General features: G+C 45.1%; 1 protein-coding gene across 1 annotated transcript in view; it reads right to left on the bottom strand.

Moving 5' to 3' along the window:
- The window catches only part of COL18A1 (collagen type XVIII alpha 1 chain), a 585,697-nt gene that overhangs the window by 348,072 nt on the left and 217,633 nt on the right, over window positions 1–19,992 (bottom strand). The gene's annotated exons all lie outside the window — the stretch shown is intronic.

Raw genomic sequence — 19,992 nt, 5'->3', positions numbered from 1 at the left:
TCGCACAGAAGTCGTGTCACTAATGAACACCTTCACTCAATCCTGAGGATTTCCTTAGCTCAGAGCCTGACCCCAAATATTAATGAACTAGCATCCAAGAAGAGATGCCAGGTATCTAGCTTGGACCCATGTACATCAGAGTAGATCAGAGTGTAGCAAACTGAGCTTGAATGAATGCACTTTTCTATGCTACTCCAAGGCAAGGACTTGAATGGTTGGATTTTTATTGAAGGAAATTAGTATTATTGTTAGTCTGTGAAAAAAAAGGTTACTATTGAAATTTAACCCAGAAGGCTTGATTTCACATGTGTTTATAGTATTAAGATTTGCTTGTTCCAGCTTCAATGTTTAAGCAAAACTTAAGTTTGTTTCCATATGAAAAGGTTCATTATTATATTTGATAAGAAGGAAAAACTTCCTCAATTGTAGACATTTTTTAAATAAATATCAAGGTTGGTCCACGACTTTGTCCAAGTTTTTAATTTTGGCATGCTGTGTATTTGAGTTTGACACCCCTGATTTAGATGATCCTGAGGTGCCATTCACATCTGAATTTTTTGACCATGCTCATGACCTGGGACTTACCCAATTGGTTAGTTTCCCAACACAATGAACTTTCAATTACATATTTCAAAAACCATCCAAAATTGCTTTTTCAGTTTTGTGTTGTATAATTAATCTGTATGATTGTTTTGCAGCTTGATGTTTATATTTTTCTTTTTCTTGACAAGAATATTCTAAACACTGCATTTGAATTTTTTTTCTCAAAACTTAAGAAATAAACAAGTTTCTCACTGAGAAAGTCATGCAATTTGAAAAGCAATATATATATTTTTTTTTAAACAAAAACATTCTTTAAAATTAGTACTGTATTCATTCTCTCATAACATACCAATTTGATTATTCTAATTCCCACCTGAATGGCCACAGAGGGCTCCTTTTACAAAGGTGCGCTAGCGTTTTTAGCGCATGCACCGGATTAGCGGGCGCTATAGCATGCGCTAGCTGAAAAACTAATGCCTGCTCAAGAAGAGCCGGTCGCGGCTAGCGCGCGCTATTCCGCTTGTTATGGCCCTAATGCGCCTTCATAAAAGGAGCCCAAAGATTCTGATAAATGCAGATTACAGATTGTCCAAAACATAGCTATAAAACTTCTCACTGAGTCAAGGAAATCTGACAATGTCATCCCGATGTTGCAAGACTATTACTGATTACCTATAGCTATTTTAACTTTCTGTTATCATTCTCCTGTAATTTTTGATATGTGAGATTATATAGCACTGGCATTATTATAAATCACTAATTTTAAACCAAAGTGAGCAAAATCACTATAGAAAGGTTAAGGCTGCCCTCTGGTGGCAAAACCTTATAACTGGACTAGAGATGTTTACATATCAAGTAATTTAGTTAAATGATGGCAGATAAAGATCAATGTGGTCTATCCAGTCAATCTTGTGATTTGGGAATATGACAGTTCATTTATTATTTGCTTTTCCAACTAAAGAGCGCAAAGTGATTTAACAAGCTTAAAGTCTGTAGTAGAATATGTTTGTTAATAAACTGGGTACTACTACTACTACCATGTTTCCCCAATAATAAGACACTGTCTTAAATTAATTTTGGGTGCTAAAAGGCACTAGGTCTTATTTTCAGGGAGGTCTTATTTTTTTCATGTACAATGATTATCGCTTTCTTCCTCTCCTCCACCCCAATTCTTCCTATTTCCTTTCTCTCCCCCACATGTGCAGCATCTATCCTCCCCTTCACCCATCCCCTTGTGCATTATCTTTCTATCCCCCTCCCCTCCCTCCCATTCCCCTGTGCAGAACCTTTGCAGCCTACATCACTCCCTCCCCTTATGCAGCAGAACCCTTGCAGCTTCTATCCCTCCCTCCTCCCCATCCCTTGTGCAGCAGAACCCTTGCAGCTTATATCCCTCCCTTCCTTCCATCCCACCGTGGAGCATTTTTTAATCCCTCCCATCCCCCCTGCCACCGCGCACACCCCTCCCTGCTGATCCTTTCATCTCTCCCACCCATCTGAATCCCAACCGAGAGACCGAAATAAAGTACCTTATAACAAACCACATAATCAGCAGCACAGGCCCCATCACTGCTTTCTCATGCCCGGGCATTCCTCTGTTGCGTTGCTCATGACGTCATCAGCAATGCAGCAGCAGAACGCCCGGGTGTAAGAAAGCCGCGATGGGGCCTGTGCTGCCGAAGATGCAGTTTGTTATAAGGTACTGTATTTTGGTCTTGCGATCGGGGTTCAGATGGGTGGGAGAGCGCTGCTGCCTCCAGCAACTAGGGCTTATTTTCAGGGGTAGGGCTTATATTAAGACCTACCCCGAAAATCATGCTAGGGCTTATTTTCGGGAAGCATGGTACTACTACAACTACTACTATTTATTATTTCTATAGTGCTGAAAAGGCGTACGCAGCGCTGTACATTTTAACATACAATAGACAGTCCCTGATCAGAAGAGCTTACAATCTAATTTAGACAGTACATTACAGGGTTGGGGAGATTATGGTAGAGGAAATGATACAGTGGGCACAGCAGTGAGTGGGAGTTAGGAGTTGAAAGCAGTTTCAAAAATGTGGGCCTTTAGCTTGGATTTGAACACTGCCAGGGATGGAGCACTACGTATTGATTCTGGCAGCTTGTTCCAGGCATACGGTGCCGCAAGAAAGAAGGGATGGAGTCTGGAGTTGACAGTGGAAGAGAAGGGTACAGATAAGAGAGGCTTGCCCATTGAGTGGAGATAAAGGGGGGGGGCATGGGGCAGATAAGTGAGGAGAGATATCAGGGGGCTTCAGAGTGAATGCATTTGTAAGTCAGCAAGAGGAGTTTAAACTGTATTCGGAAATGGACGGGGAGCCAATGGAGTGACTTGAGGAGAGGGGTAATGTCAGAATAACAGCTCTCATGGAATATGAGTCATGCAGCAGAATTTTGAATGGATTGAAGAGGCAAGAGACGGGTACGCGGGAGTCCTGAGAGAAGTATGTTGCAGTAATCTAAGCGTGAGATGATGAGAGCATGGACAAGGGTTTTGGTAGTGTGTTCAGAGAGAAGAGGATGGATTTTGGTAATATTATAGAGGAAGAAGCGACAGGATTTGGCGGTTTGTTGGATCTGAGCAGAGAAGGAGAGAGAAGAGTCAAAGATCACCCCAAGGTTGTGAGCCGATGAGACAGGGAGGATAGTGTTATTGACAGAAACAGAGAATGGCGAGGGGGGGGGAGTTTAGGCGGAAAGATAAGGAGTTCAGTTTTAGCCATATTCAGTTTGAGATGGTGGCGAGACATCCGCGGAAAGATAAGGAGTTCAGTTTTAGCCATATTCAGTTTGAGATGGTGGCGAGACATCCGCGGAAAGATAAGGAGTTCAGTTTTAGCCATATTCAGTTTGAGATGGTGGCGAGACATCCAAGCAGCAGACATCCAGGCAGGCTGAAATTCAGGCCTGAACTCCTGTAGAGATATCTGGTGTGGAGTAGATGTGGGAGTCGTCAGCATAGAGGTGATATTGAAAACCATGAGAGGAGATCAGTGTACCAAGAGAGCGGGTATATATGGAAAAGAGGAGAGGTCTCAGGACAGAGCCTTGGGGTACGCCAATAGACAGTGGGATGGTGGCGGAAGAGGATCCACCGAAACATACGCTGAAGGTACAACAAGAGAGATAGGAAGAAAACCAGGAGAGAGCAGAACCCTGGAATCCCAGTGAGGACAGCATGTCGAGAAGGAGGTAGTGAACAACAGTATCGAAGGCAGCAGACAGATCGAGAAGAATGAGGATAGAGTAGAGTCCATTGGATTTGGCCAGGAACAGGTCGTTAAGAGACTTTGGCAAAGACAGTTTCTGTAGAGTGGAGAGGGCGAAAGCCCGATTGAAGCAGGTCAAGAATATTATAAGAAGAAAGGAAGTCCAGGCAACGGTGGTGAACAGCACGTTCGAGTAGTTGGGATAGGAAAGGAAGGAGGAAGATAGGGCAGTAGTTGGAGGGGGATGTAGGGTCTAGCGAGGGCTTTTTAAGGAGGAGTGTAACTACAGTATGTTTGAAGACATCAGGAACTGTAGCAGTGGAGAGCGAAAGGTTAAGGATGTGACAGATGGGAAGGATTACAGCGGGAGTGATGGATCTGAGTAGGTAGGTAGGAATCGGATCAGAGGAAAAGGTGGTGGGTTTGGAGGAGGAGAGAAGGTGAGCAGTTTCCTTTTCCGTAATTTCAGAAAAGGAAGAAAGGGTCGTAAGGGTTGTTGAAGGGAGGTTGGCAGAGTGGACAGTCGGAAAGGGTGGCGGGAGTGGCTATACTAGACTAGGCTATACTAGCCTTTTAAAGATCAGGTGGTGCAGTCTGCAAAGGAGGCTCCATTTCAGTTTCAAGTGTGTATAAAATGTTATACCTCAAACATTTACAAAATGACATCTAGAAAGAAAGAGTGAAGAGAAAAAGGGGCATCAACAGTTTCAGCTCAACTGTCTCAATCAGCACAGCTCACTGAACAAATATATCTATGGAACAGATGTCAAAATTGGAAAAAATTTAGGGCAGTCACAAACCTTCCTAGTCTTCTTACAATTATTTAATCTGGAGAGTGAATCTCAAACAAATTCAGCACTTAAATCGCAAAGTGTACACACAGTAGAACTTATACAGAGGCAGCCATTTTGATCTCTCCAGCTTCAAAGGCAAGGCAGACACTTAACAGTCTTAATTGATATTCTAATGTTTTCTAGTCTCACCTTCAATGCTCAATGCTATTTCAATTGCATATTAAGTTCTTTAATTTTTTTGGTGCTCTATCCTACTGATCACCTTTCCCTCTAAGCTGCTTAGCTGTGCACCTTTTGATAGGAGGCCACACAGCCCCACCATGACCTTCTGTCCTATTCTGCCACTGCTGCGGCTTTCCAGATCCACCAGCAGCAGTAAACTGAATCCAGCCATTGCACGACCTTCCTGCATCTACTCACGGGCTGCCAATCCATCCTCTCTGATGTTACTTCCTTGTTCCTTGTCCTTGGGACAGTGCCGGCAGCCATGGGTAGGTACAGAAAGGTCCTGCGATGGCTAGATTCAGTTTGCTGCCACTGTTTCAGCAAAGCAGCAGCGGTGGAAAGGTATGTGTGTGAGGGGGGGGGGGTTGATGCTGGATAGAAGTAAGAAGGGGAAAGAAGAGGGCAGATGCTGGACAGAAGTGAAGTGGAGGGAGAGAGAGAGGTCAGACACTGGAAGGAAGGAGAGAGAGAAAGGGCAAACACTGGAAGGAAGGAGAGAGAGAGGGCAAACACTGGAAGGAAGTGGGTAGAGAAAGAGGTTACATGCTAAATGGAAGAAAGGAATAAAAAAAAATAGGGCACATGCTGGATGGGGAAGATAGTGGAGTTAGTGAGATACTGAGGGGATGAGGGAAAGAACTGGAAGCTCTTGGCAGACACACTGGAAAGAGAAAAATTGAGGACTAAATAATAAGAAAGAATTTAATCTGCGCAGAGGCAGAAAATAAATTGAAGGAAGCTGAAAGGAAAAGCAAGAGAGAAAGACACAGGAATCCTGGCAAGAGATTTAAGAGAAAACGAGGAAAGTGAAAACCAGAGATCGGGACCACAATTGATAAAAAAAGCAAATAATTTTATTTTCCATTTAAGATAAAAATAGTGTGGTAGCTGAGTTAATAAAAGTAAATAAATAAAAATGGAAAATGGAAAATGAAAAAAGAGATTAGGTTCTTACCTTGATAATATATTTTCCAGTAGGTAGGGATGATATGCTGAACCATGGGTCTTCAATCCATTCCCGTGAGTCCATTGCAGAAGATACTGATCGCCATTTTCAGCACCTCCTCCTTCTCCCTGCTCTCTGCTGCTCCCAGTCAGTTTTAAAGCAGGTGAAAGCCCTACAGAAGAGAACAGGAACAGGAGAATAGGGAGATCCCCCCCCAACAAGAATTTGATCTGCTCACATAATAGACCACAAAGCTCACAGACATGTCATGGAAAGGAAAGAACAATTGCAATAATCCTTGCCATAATAAACTGAAGAACTTAGGGGGAAACCCCTTTGGAACTATATATATGCCATACACAGTGTCTTCAAATTTATCGATAGCTGGCAGAAAGTTCAGAGATACAGCCTTCAGGCAGCAGACAGTGCAAGCAAGCGCACTGAAATGATGGACAGAATGTTCAGCATGCCATCCCTATCTACTGGAAAAGATATTATCATGGTAAGAACCTAATCTCTTTTTCCAGTGCAATAGGGATGGTATGCTGAACCATGAAACGTACCTAAACAGTCCCCAAAATCCCAGATGGGAGAGATAAGCCTGAACACAAGACTGAGGCTCCACATGAGGAGTCATTCTGTGGTGCCACATCCACCCCAAAAAATTTGATGTGTGAAGAGACAACAAAGTCGCCACTCAACAAATCTCATCTGGAGGGATTGTTCTAGATTCAGCCGCCGAAGAAGCAAACCCTCTGGTTGAATGTGCTCAAAGAGCACAAGGAGGCTGCTTACCGCAGCCAATATAGGATGATGAAATAGCTTAACTAATTCATCTTGAAATGGTAGCTTTGGAAGCCAGCCTTCCCATCTTTGCTGGATTTGTCATAAAGAACAGATGTTTAGAGAGATGAAAATCATTCGTAACTTCCAGGAATCACCAGATAGCCCTCTGGGCATTCAGCACCTTGAGAACTTTATCCTACTTTCTAGAATCAGAGGGCTGGAAAACCAAAAGTCTAACCTCCTGGTTGATATACAATGCTGAAACCACCTTTGGCAAAAAGGAAGGGACAGTCCGCAAGGAGACTCCTGCATCCGTGATTTGGAGGCAAGGTTTTCTGCAGGACAAGGCCTGTAATTCTGAGAAACATCTAGCAGAAATAATGGCTACCAGAAAGACCGGCTCAATAGTCAGGTCCATGAGTGTGGCCTCCTGTAAGGGCTCAAACGGAGGTCTAGAGAGCCCCTCTAGCACGGGGTTCAGGTTTAAGGAAGAACAGGGCTATCGAACTGGAGGCCTAAGCCTCAAAGCACCCTTAGAGAATCTGATAAGATCTGGGTACGCAGAAAGGGAAAGCCTGTTCCCCTTGGAAGAAACCACCAAACCCATATCCAAGCCTTCTTGAAGGAAAGATAGCACAGACAACACTGAAGATATGGTTGGGTCCAGTTTCTCCTTGCGACACCAATGTTAGAAGGAATCCCACACCTTGGCATACGCAACAAAAGAAGCTGGCTTCTTGGCTCTCAGCAGCATACATACTACCAGAACCGAATGCTCAAGCGCCATGCCGTAAGACCAAAGCGCTTCGGATCTTACAGCATGATAGGACTATGAGAAAAAAGGCCCTTGAGAGTGCAAAGCCTTGGGGGAGGTGGATGGATCATCCAGCAGCTGCACTAGATCTGTGTGATCATGTGATTAGGCCGAACGGTGATTATCATCAAATCTCCACTCCCCAGGCACTTCCGGTCTTCTCTGATACTCTCCTGAAACATAGCACTGTTAATATAGCACATCCTGTTAAAGTACATAACCAGATCCCTCCAGGTTCCTCCTGGTCATCATTGGAACTTCACTCTTCTATTCCAGGTCCTCTCTGACCCTCATTGGCCTTCTGGGTTTTGAGGCAGCTTCTGGTGCCATTTACCGGTCTCTCTGCCAGTCACTCACCAGACTTTTGGCCAACGTTCTCTCGGGTCTATCAGGCTGCCTCCTAGGGAGTCTTCTGCTAGCTTTTGGTGCTATTTACTAAGCAGGAGGGGGTCTCTCTACCGGTGGCCACCAGTCCCTCTGCCAGTCACTCGCCATACCTCCTCAGCCTTGGACTTGGAACTTCTCCAGCTCTTCTAGCTGCATCTTGTGGGCCACTGCCAATCCCTTTGCTCCCCAATCTCTTGGATCCCCATGGCTCCTGGATACTTCACCGGTCCCACTGCAAATTGTCAAACTTGAGTCCCCCCTAAACTCTAGGCTCTACCGTGCCCTCCAGCTACTCCTTGCTTTACCGGTCAAGATGGTCATCAGGCTTACCGAGGGTTCGGCCAGCAATCCCCCCCATGAGGTTCACCCTGCTCCTGAAGGAGATCCTGTCCTTTCCAGCTTTGACCTGGAGCTGTTCTTTTCAGCAGCATACTTCACTCAGGGTGATTGGAAAGCTCCCAGCAGCCTTTGCAAGATATTATGCAAATGAGCTCAACACACTCCAATATTCAGGCTCCCTCTGCTGGTCAGTGACGGGAACTTCACCCTGGCACACAAACCAGGGCCAGACCAGAGCTACCAGGATGATGCGCCCCATGTGCCAGGCTACTATTCTCAGGACTCTGGCTATCATGGGCCATGGCAGGAACATATACAGGAACTCGTCCACGGGCCAAGGCAGAACCAGGGCATTGATCCCTGTGCTTCTGAGCCTCTATCTGTGGCTGAAGAAGCGGACTGCTTTTTTGTTTTTTGTTGTCACTATGAGGTTGAACATTGGTCTGTCTCAGAGGTTGACAATGGTCTGAAATGCCTGAGGAAAGAGAGAGACCATTCTCCTGGGTTCAGAGTTTGTCTGCTGAGGAAGTCTGCCTATACATTTTGCACTCTGGTGATATGGACCACATAAATGAACAGAAGACGAGCTTCTGCCCAGCATAAAAGGGCCTTTGCCTCCTCTTTGAACCTGACACTCTTGGTGCCTCTTTGCCTGTTGACATAAGCTACCACTGTGGTATTCTCCAAAAACACTTTGATTGCCTTGTTTATCAGCCAGGGCTGAAACTGCTTCAGTGCCAGGTGGATGGCTCAGAGCTCAGCATTGGCTCGAACCAACAGCATTGAGATGGAGACCACTGCCCCTGAACTGGACGGTCTTCATAATGAGCTTCCCAGCCCAAGAAGCTGGCATCTGTTGTCAGAGTGGTCCAAGAATTGTTCCAAAGAGGCATCCCTGAATTCAAAGACTGGATAGAGTCAGCAGGCCATGCTACTGCAAGCAGCTGACATCCAGGATAGTAGAGCTTGCAAAGAGGCCCTCTATGGGAACCAGCAAGACAGAAGGGAATGTTGTAGAGAGTGCATATGAATTCTCAACCAAGGCACCATTCCTATTGTGGCAGCCAGTGAACCCAGGACTTGAAGATAGCTCCAGGCTGATGGAGTCAAGTGTACCAGGAGAGCTAAAATTTGGCCTCAAATCTTCTGATTGCATGCCTCTGGAAGAAAAACTCATCCTTTCTCTGTGTCAAACAGGACACCCAGGTACTCCAGCAACTAGACAAGTTGCAATTGGCTCTTTTTAAAGTTGAGAATCCAGCTCAGACTTTGAAGGGTCGTCACAATGGCATGAAACGCCCCCTCTGCTTCCTCCCTAAGCAGCTCTGATGAGCCAGTCATCCAAGTAAAGGTGGACTAGCCAACCCATTTTGCAGAGGTGGGCCTCTACCTTAGTGAAGATCCGTGGAGCTGTGGAAAGACCAAAGGGCAGGATGGTGAACTGAAAATGTTGTTCCAGGACATGAAAATAACGGAAGTGTCTGATCCACAAAGATGTGAATGTGTACATATGGCTCGGTCAGGTCCAGAATTGCTAGGAACTCCCCTGGCTGCACTGAGGCAATGACCGACCAAAGTGACTCTATACAAAAACCAGGCACTTTGAGAGCCGAATTGACGTACTTGAGATCCAGGATTGGCCTATAAACTTCGTAAATCTAACAATGTCAACACCTTTCTTGGGTACAACAAAGTATATGAAGTATCTGCCAAAGCCTGAATCTTCGTCTGGCATCCATTCAATGGCCTGAATGTTGAGCAATATGTTCAGGGTTGCCTGGACATGAGCAGTTCATTCCGGCCAGTCTGCAGGGGAGTCCACAAACAAGACAGTGAGAGGATGGGCGAACTCCAACTTGCAGCCATCCCCAATAACTTCAAGCACCCATTGATCAGGCGTGATAGCTTTCCATGCCTCCAGGAAGACTTGCAGCCAGCCCCGATCATGTATAGAGGGGCTGAAAGCCTGGCATCATTGTGATTTCTTGGGCTGCCTGCCTGGGTGAAAAGAAAATCTCTGGGGCTTCCTATTCCCGGTAAACCTCTGCCTTGGGCTCTGAAAAGGATCTCTTTGAAGAGGATTCAGAAGAGAAGTTTCATTTTATTTTTATATACTGCCTATTGCAAAATCTAAGGGGTTTACATAAAAGTATTATAAAATATAAATATAAAGGGAAACAGATACAAAATATTATAAACATTGAGAAGACTACACTGAATAAAAAAGGAAAGTGAGTAAAAGAGATACATACATAATATACAAAAACTAAAGAGCCTGGGAAAAGAACAAACCAAGAGGGAGGGAAAATGTGAAAAAAAAGGAGAAACCAGAAAAAAATTACTGATTGTTAATATCTTGACTTAGGTTTCAAAAGCATCTTTAAACATAAAAGTTTTAAGACCTGATTTAAATTTCAAAACACAATTTTCTTGCCCAAGGTCAATGGGAAGGGAATTCCACAGTGTAGGTGCTACGACTAAAAAGATAGTTTTACGAGATATGTTGTAAACTATCTGGCGAATGGAGAAGATTTTGGTGTACAGATCGAAGTAACCTTGAGAAAGTATACGACGTTAAGAATCTATGTTAAGCCCCCCCATGGATCATTATAAATGACTGGGGTAGCCATACAGATGATAATTCAAAATTGGAAAAATTGTGAAGCCTTCAGATTTCTTTCTGGGTAATACTCAGAAAGAGTGAACTGCAATAGTTTAATTGAGAAACTACTAAGGAATGCATAAGAATGGTAAGGGATTTGATGTCCAAAAGAGAGTTTAAAGAAAGGATCATTTTAAGTTTGAAAAAGCATTTGTGAACAACAAAACTTTCCTTTAACAAACAAATCAGTTCAATCATCAAGGATGACACCTAGAAGTTTAATGTTTGTGTCAAATTTGATTGGAATTGGTCTAATACAAATTGGAGCTTTCAAAGATTCATTGTTTCTTATAGGGAAAAGAAGGGCTTTGATCTTATCTATGTAAAACTTTGTGACTGTATGGAGAGAAGACCAAGTAGCAGCTCTACATTCTGGGGACACCGCCAAAGATTCCTCCCATGAAGAAGATACGTTTCTAGTGGAGTGCACCTTCCTGGATATAGGCAGAGATTTTCCATTTCCGATATAGGCTGAAAAACTGGTCATATGGACCATCTTGAAATGGTCACTTTCACGGCTGGTTAACCTTTATGGGCATTCTCCCGCCAATACAAACAGATGATTTGATAATCAAAATTCATTCGTAACCTCTAGATACCGCAGTAAAAGTCTGTGTAAATCTAACAATTTCAACACCTGCTCACAGTGAAGGCAGGTAGGCGTACTCCTTGGTTGATGTGTAATCTGGAAACCACTTTTGGTAAGAAAGATGGAACTGTGCATAAGAAGGATCTCCGCATGACAAAACCTGAAGTTCCGACCCTCATTGGACAGAGGTAATCGCCACCAAAAACACCATCTTGATGGTAGGTCCATCAGAGAAACTTGCTTCTGAGGTTCTTAGGGTGCTCTCACTAGCACCCAGAGACCAAATTAAGAGCTAGATTCACTAAGCCCACTGATTAAGTTCCGACCACTTAGCAACCTCTTTACGACCTGATTTCCCTCCGACCAATTCAATAATCTCTGTCCCAATCATTCTCCGATTCGCACATGCAAATGAGGGGGGAACGGCATTCAAATGTAGGCAGGAAGCGATTCACTAAAAAAAATGTTCTTATGGACACCGGCTGGGCTGACCGATCCAAAAATATGCGACTGCTGAGGACCAGTCACTCAGGTCCTTTCCGACTGCCCTGCCTTCTGCTGACCTGCTCTCTGCCCTGCTTCTATGCTCTCGGCCCAATCGCCTGCTCTTTTCCCCGCAGTGCAAGCCCGAGGGTTTTAACCCGCAGGTTTAAAGTGGGTTAAAACCACGGGCTCGCAAAAAAATGTAAAAAGCTCTGCCGGGCATGGAGAGCCAGCGCATGCATCAGGATCATTATTCAGCAATCCCTGCAATCGGTTGGGGGCGTGATTCCGATCACCCTTATTTGCATGAGGACAATTCATGAATCAGCCCTCCAGTCATGATCCGATCCATGCCCTTAGTGAATCTAGCCCTAAGACTCCATGCCAGAAAAAACTAACACACTGGAAAATAGAGGCACAACATGCCCTTCAAAAACCTGGCCACATCTAGATGTGCAGCTACGGTGCTCTTATTAATCCTAGGTCCAAAACATGAGAGCCCCGCAATCTAAACATTCATGTAGCCAACCACTAGGCCTTTTTCCAGCCCTTCCTGCTGGAAGGCAAGCACCACATAGATTGGTTTGAGCTCAGGTCCTCTGAGTGCACAAAGTTTGGAAGCACTTCCAGGCTTCTGCATATGCTGCTATAGTTGGCTTCTTACTACATCTTAGAAGGGTGGAGACTACTCTAGCCAAATAGCCTTTACGTACTAGTGCTGCACGCTCAAGAGTCATGTTGTAAGATCAAAGCATGCTGGATCCAGCAGGGCAACTGGACCCTGCATGAACAACTGGGGATGACAGGGAAGTTTGAGATTTTGATCCCTTTGCTAACAAACCAAGTCTGCATACCATTGTTGCCTCAGCCAGTCTGGTGCTCAAGGTGAGTGATGATATTGCGCAGAAGTCAGCTTATCATGGGCCACGGACGTAAGGAAGATTTATGGTACACTAAGCAGTTGCATGAACAAATCACTTCTGTTAGTTTTGTCTAGGGAAAACCATAAACTCTTATCCAGGTCCAAATATCTTGGTCTATTTATACGACACAAAACCCAGGCTAATGAGAAATATCTTTATTATGAAAATAGAAAAATATAATTCACAAGCCAGCTGCAATATTTAAAAATATCTGATTACACAAATGAAACTCAGTACATAATTATCACAATCTAATTGTTAGACAATTAAGTAATTCTACTTGTTACACACACACTAAACAATTCCTTATAATAATAATCCCTGATTAGCAAATGATTATATTATCACCAATGGAGCTTTACCACCCTTGTCCTATCACAATTGGATCCTTATCTAATTCCCAAGCTAATAAGACAGTAATTTCCGTATGCTCACCCTTAATCAGACCTCTTGCACAAATTAGGTGAAATGGAAACTTTTCTTGTCAGCCGTGGTAGATGGAAGAAGTCCTTTGTTAAAGGTACGTGTTGGTCAGTCCTGGGTAAGGCAATAAATCATCAGCAAACAAGTTCCTATCCGTGCTGAATTCAGAGCTGTTTAAAAAGTCCGAATTTCTCTCTCTTAGGCAGAGTCACACAAGGTAACTTACAGGTCTAATTATTAAAAGAAAAGGTAACGTGTAGAACACCTGTGGGAAGATGTGAGTTTCCCCGCACCTTAACACAGACTAACTAATTAATTAGCACCTTCTTCTTGGATTTCATCAGATGACTTCCTCGGACCAATCCAGAAACAGAACTTGGATGAATAGCCTTTCTGTGGAAAGTATCATATAGGCTGGTAGACCCAGGGCTGTTAGACAGATAAGAACAGGATAATTTCCCCCAGATTCACACAGTCCAATATTGAAGGCACAGATGAATGTCCTTGAGTAGAACAACATTCTGGTACATATCCATAATGCATCAGGCAGAAACAGCAAAGCTATGTACTTCTTTCTTCTTGCAATTCATGCTGGAAAAATCTCTTGTTCAGCAGAAAGATTTCTTGAGACAATGGTTCAGGCTTTGATGACATCATAAAGGCCTAACCTGCAGATGTGAATACGGAAACACCCCTACAGGACAGAAGGCATAAAGATCTGCAAAATCCTGAGTGAAGTATGACAGGTACAAGTGGATCAATTTTTTACTCTGTCAAAAAATTATAAAGACTAGGGGACACTTGATAAAGTTACAGGAAAATACTTTTAAAACCAATAGGAGGAGATTTTTTTCACTCAGAGAATAGTTAAGCTCTGGAACGTTGCCAGAGGTTGTAGTAAGAGCGGATAGCATAGCTGGTTTTAAGAAAGGTTTGGACAAGTTCCTAGAGGAAAAGTCCATAGTCTGTTATTGAGAAAGACATGGGGAAAACCACTGCTTGCCCTGTATGGGTAGCATGGAATATTGCTGCTCCTTGGGTTTTGGCCAGGTACTAGTGACCTGGATTGGCCACCATGAGAATGGGCTACTGGGCTTGATGCACCATTGGTCTGACCCAGTAAGGCTATTCTTATGCCTTTGGCCAAGGTTGCACCAGGGCATCCAAGACTTCATTCCCTGGCTCATTTCTTTGACTGAAAAACAGAACCATCTTCGTGTTGGCTATCAATGCCATCAGATCGAATGTTGAGCGCCCCTAACCAATTCAAAATGCAGGTGGAGACGTCCTGAGACAGTGACCACTCCTCGGGATCCAGGGTCTTCCAGCAGAGGAAATCCACTTGCACATTGTCCACTCCTGCCACATGTGCTGCCAAAAGCACCAGAAGATGGGCCTCTGCCCATTAAAATAGCAACTAGGCTTCCAAGCTTAAAGCTGCACTCTTGGTGCCCTTAACCCCCCCCCCCCCATCATTGTGTCATCTGAAAAAACTTGTATTGCTTTGATATATAGCGCACTTCCAAATACCTGAAGCGCCAGGTGGATGGCTCAAAGTTCCAAGCAGTTGATCGGCCACTTCCTCTGGGAAGTGGACCAGCATCCCCAAACTGGACATCTCTCACAATGGTCCCCCCCCCCCCACCAAGCCATATAGGCTGGTGTCCATCATCAGAATCACCCATGCAGAGATGCGAAGGGGAACTCCTCTGGTGAAAGACTGGGGTTCTACCAGGGTAGACTGTGATGAGCTTCCACTGTCCAAGGTGAAGGGCATCCCTCTGTAGGCACCATTGGGAAAGGAGTGCATCTTGGAGCAGACAAGTGTGCTCTTGTCCAAAACACTATGTCTATGGTCACAACCATTGCTCCCAGCACTTCTTGTGTTCTGGAAAGATGGGAATGTTAAGGTAGATCTCTGTCAAATCCACAGAGTTGAGAAATGCATCCAGCGCCAATGATGCAATCACCGTCCTCACTATCTCCATTCGGAAATGGGGTATCTTGAGGGCTGCATTCACTGTTCTGAGGTCTAGAATCAGACTCCACAGTCTTTTGAGTCTCTCTTTGGCACTATGAAATATATTATCAGCCAGAGCCCAAGTCTTCCTCTAGCACAGGCTCTATGGCTTCCAGATCCAGCAGGCTTTGCAACACTGCTTGGACTTTGGCCACTTTTTATTTATTTTTTTCCCACCTTCCAGCCAGGGGGGGGAACAAAAGAACTTAAGTTTGTATTCCTCCTATATAATGTCCAGCACCCAGTGATCTCTGGTGATCTTTGTCCACACTCCCCAATAGGCTGATAATCTACCTCCGATGAGTGGAAGCTCAGCTGATGGCTTAGTGTCATAATTGCTTCTTGGGATGTGTGGTGGAGCAGGAGACTGAAGACTGGGGGCGCCTGGCCCCTCCAAATCTTTGCTTGGAGCTTTGAAAAGATCTGTAGCCCGAACGCCCTCCCGAGAACTGGCAATATTGTCTGGAGGTCCGAAAAGTACCATGACCTGATCCCCTAGGGTAGGGGTAGGCAATTCTGGTCCGTGAGACCCGGAGCCAGGTCATGTTTTCAGGATATCCACAATGAATATGTACGAGATGGATTTACATGCACTGCCTTCCTGAGATGCAAATCTATCTCATGCATATTTATTGTGGATGTCCTGAAAACCTGACCTGGCTCCGACTCTCAAGGACTGGAATTGCCTACCACTGCCCTAGGGGCTCAAGGTCTGCTGTCCGGTAAAGACTTCAACCTGTGATCCTGCATACTGGTCACAAGATCAACCAGACCTTTTCCAAAAGTAAATGTTCCTTAAATGGTAATTTATTCAAAGTCGCCTTGGAGGAGAAATTCCCTGCCCACTGTCTGATCCATACCATAGTGCAGGCAGAAATGGAATAAGCAGACATTTTGCTTACAACTCTGAAAAGATCATATAGATCATTAGCTACAAAATCCATTCCAGACATTAAAAACTGGTGATCCCTCCCGACCATTACCTCTGGATAGCGACACGACTTGGAGTGGTTAACCTAGGTGACAAGAGGTGTAACAGAGGACTATAGAGTCTCTATATTTAATTCCTGGGGGAATTCCATGAACACCTGTAAAAGTGCTGAAGCTTGAACAGTCTGAGCACAGTTGGGTCCTCTCTGAGATTAAGGACCTCCACCAGATCCCAATCCAGCCATCCTGAAGCAGTATCTTCTGCTAAAGAGGACCCTGTCTGGGAGAGTAAAGGCATTAAAAGAGAGCCCTCTCCAGCCCAGTCTTCCTCAGACTAGACCTTCCCAACTTGCGCAGGGCACTGTTGCTGGAGAATTGCACACACTGGAGGGGTGGGAGGGGGGACCGCCAGCAGGGCCATGATCCCCAAGGGTTTCATATGTGGCCCTTATTAATTCTGTAAGCTTCAAACATTACATTGATGAATTTAGGGTGAAACCCTGTCCAGGACGTCCAGAAGGCCCCTGCAGATGCTCATGAGCCCCTTTCTAGGATTTTGCAGTAGTGCCACAACTGTGCCTCAACAGGAACACCCTTGCGCTCCTCCCTGGCTCAAACCAGGACTCTTCCTGGCCCTTGCAGCATCTGGGCACTAACACCCCACCCGAGGGACTAGAGGGGCTAAAGCCAGTGGCTCACGCTCTCCCATCAAGCGCATATAGGACCTAGATAATTCTCAGATGGCCATCCACAACAAACTTAGCATGATTCCAAGGTATCCTGGCCTGAGGAGCATGCTACACCTGTTTTTAAGCAAAATCGAGGTGTTTTGAAGCAGACAGAGACTTTCATTTTCATATCAGGAAATGAAAGATGGCCATCATGGCAGTGATTTTAGATCCAAAAACGGCCCGGGGGAGCTACACTGGGGAATAAAAATTAGCTGTTTTAGGATTTTAGAGGTGGGGGACCCTAACTAACCCCAGAACCCCCCCAAAATAAATCAATTTTAAACCCCCCCTCCCCCCCCCCCCCCCCCGCCACACACACCGATTTTGTTTGCCAGGCTGTCATCCTGTTAGTCACTGTGCCATGCTGCGTGCTGGAAGCTACAAGTGTTGGAAGTTATAAACAGCTTACAGGGAGAACCTCTGCCTCAACAAACCTGGAATCCAGACTTGTTTGTGATTTCTGTCTCTTAGGCCCATGCAACCGGCCAGAGACCTCAACTCCCATTGGATCAACTGGGAGGAGGAACACAGTCAGCCCCAATCCTGGAAAACCCGCCTCAGAACCGTTCAGCATACATTCAAGCCCACTGTGGACAAACCTGGGGTGAGCCTTGCTCCCAAAGGAAAAGTCCCCGAGCCCCCAAACTGGTAGTGCAGGCTGCCCAAGTGGGTGCACTGCAAAGCAGTCTGCCCCTTGGAAGCAAACCCTTGACCTCAGAGTCTACACTCTCCTGCAGCCAGAGCTGTTCTGAGTGGAATCCTCTGTAGCACCAAAAAGCCTTTCAAACAGTCCAAAAACCAAATATAATTTGAAAAATAAACATGAGCAGACCTATCCCCAGGCAGGCAGGCCAACCCTCTTCCCAGGTAGCTCCTCCCAGGCAGGCAGGCTTCTCCCCTCCCAGGCCTACCCCCCAGGCAGGCAGGCAGGCCTATCCCCCTCCCAGGTCTATCCCAGGCAGGCAGGCCTACCACCTCCCAGGTAGCCCCCCCCCAGGCAGGCAGGCCTACCTTCCCCCTCCCAGTTAGCCACCCTAGGCAGGCAGGCCTCCCCCTCCCCCAGGCAGGCAGACAGGAGGCATCCCCCTTCCCAGGCCTACCCCCCCCAGGCAGGCAGGCTTCTCCCCCTCCCAGGCCTTACCCCCAGGCAGGCAGGTAGGCATACCCCTTCCCAGGTAGACCTCAGGCAGGCCTCCCCCCTCCTCCAGGCCTCCCTGCAGGCATGCAGGTCCAACCTCGCTTTTCTATTAAGAACTCTCGCGGGAAGCAGCCAGAACAAGGCCAGCAGCCTTGTGTGCCACTCTGCCGCAAGGGAAGAGGACTCTGAGGCAGCCGCGTCAGCTGTCAGTGCTCCAGGCAGCCGCATCCAGCAAGGGAGGGCCTCGGAATTTACAAAAAGGTAACGGGAGGGGTTTGGGTATTCGTTCCATAAGACGCATCTTTATTTCCACCCCCTTTTTAGGGGTGGAAAAAGTGCGTCATATGAAGCGAAAAATACGGAAAGTGATTTCTACATTTGTCCCAAACTACTTCAGATTTTAACCATATATTATCTACATGAGGTAGAACACATTCAGATTTATGAAAACATGTTTTGATAAGGTTTAATTTTTATCATGTCTTATGGACCACCCTAGCATCCATGTCCCCTCACCCCACCCAAGTTTCCAAGTTTATTTCAGACTTGGTATTCCACCTATCATGGGATACGTCTAAGCGGCTTACATTTCTAGTAAAGAGGAGGGTGTGATAGTTGAGACAAGACCGTGAGTGGAAAAGGGTAGAACTATAATCTTTGATAGGAAAAAAGGGAGAGATAGATTAGAAGGGGAGGTCCCTGCATCCAGTATGTCTACTCTGCCACTGTCAAGTATTAAAAGGCAGAAATGGAGGGATCAGTGAAAAGTTTTTAGATCAACTTTGAATTTGTCTAAATGATGTTTGTAGTTTCAGGTGGGTAGAGAGAAGGTTCCAGAGCTCAGGTCCTTCAACAGAGAATATGGCGCTGTGAGTAATGGCTAAGACTATTTCATGAAAAGAAAGAGCACAAAGACAGTTTTGATCTGAAAAGTTGAGACACCGAGAGGGACAGTAAGGTATTAGATGTCTGTAAAGATAGAAGAGAATTTCAATAGCACAAATCTTGAAGACAAGTAATAGGATTTTGTACGTTACATGATGGGATATAGGAAGCCAGTGTGCGGATTTGAGCAAGAGAGGCAACATGGTCATATTGTGGTGGTCTGCGATTAGTTTTATTTTGTACAATCTGAAGTTGTTTGCAATTTTTTATTGTGATGCCTTGGTAGAGTGAGTTCCAGTAATCTAGACTGCTGATAACTAAAGAATGGACAGAACATATAAAGAGGATGGTTCTAGAAGGCTACAAATAGAACGGATTATTCAAAGTTTGTAGAATGATTGTTGAACTACAGCAGAGATCTGAGATGTGAATCAAAAGAACCGAGTCAAGGATGACCCCTAGTATGCAAGTAATGGTTACCAGGGAACCAGGATAGAGCAGAGTAAGATGGGGGAGGAGAGCGTCATATTCCAATCTTTAGAGAAAAGAAGTGCTTTTCATTTGCTAGGGCTGAGTAGTTGTCTTATCTGCTAGCCAGGTGGTTAGATGTTCTAATTTTGGTTTATGATAGATCATTTAAATAGTTTATTGAGTAAGGGTAGTAGTGCATTGGTTCTCCAGTTTGATCTGAGTAATGCCTTTCATTTGGTGGATCACACTAAATTATTGGACTGCCTAGATGCTTTAGGATTGCAAGATAACGTTCTCTCTGGGTTTAAATGATTCCTTGGATCTAGACTCTATCAAGTTAAGTTTAATGATCAGCTTTCTCCAGTTTGGAAAAACCCTTGTGGGGTCCCTCAGGGCTCCCCACTTTCACTTGCATTATTTAATGTGTATCTCTCTTCTTTGGTTTTTCATAAGGACATAAGATTTGCCACTGCAGGGTCAGACCAGTGGTTCATCGTGCCCAGCAGTCTACTCATACAGTGGCCCTTAGGTCAAAAAACCATGCCCTATTTGAGTCTAGCCTTACTTGCGTATGTTTTGTTCCAGTAGGAACTTATCCAGCCTTGTCTTGAATCCCTGAAGAGTGCTTTCCCCTATAAAAACCTCTGGGAAAGCATTCCAGACCTGGGTTCTA

The sequence above is a fragment of the Geotrypetes seraphini genome, chromosome 5 (genome assembly GCF_902459505.1).
Source record: "Geotrypetes seraphini chromosome 5, aGeoSer1.1, whole genome shotgun sequence".
NCBI classification, from domain to species: Eukaryota; Metazoa; Chordata; class Amphibia; order Gymnophiona; family Dermophiidae; genus Geotrypetes; species Geotrypetes seraphini.
The sequence above is the reverse complement of the archived record's forward strand: the minus strand, read 5'-3'. Positions and strand labels throughout refer to the sequence as shown.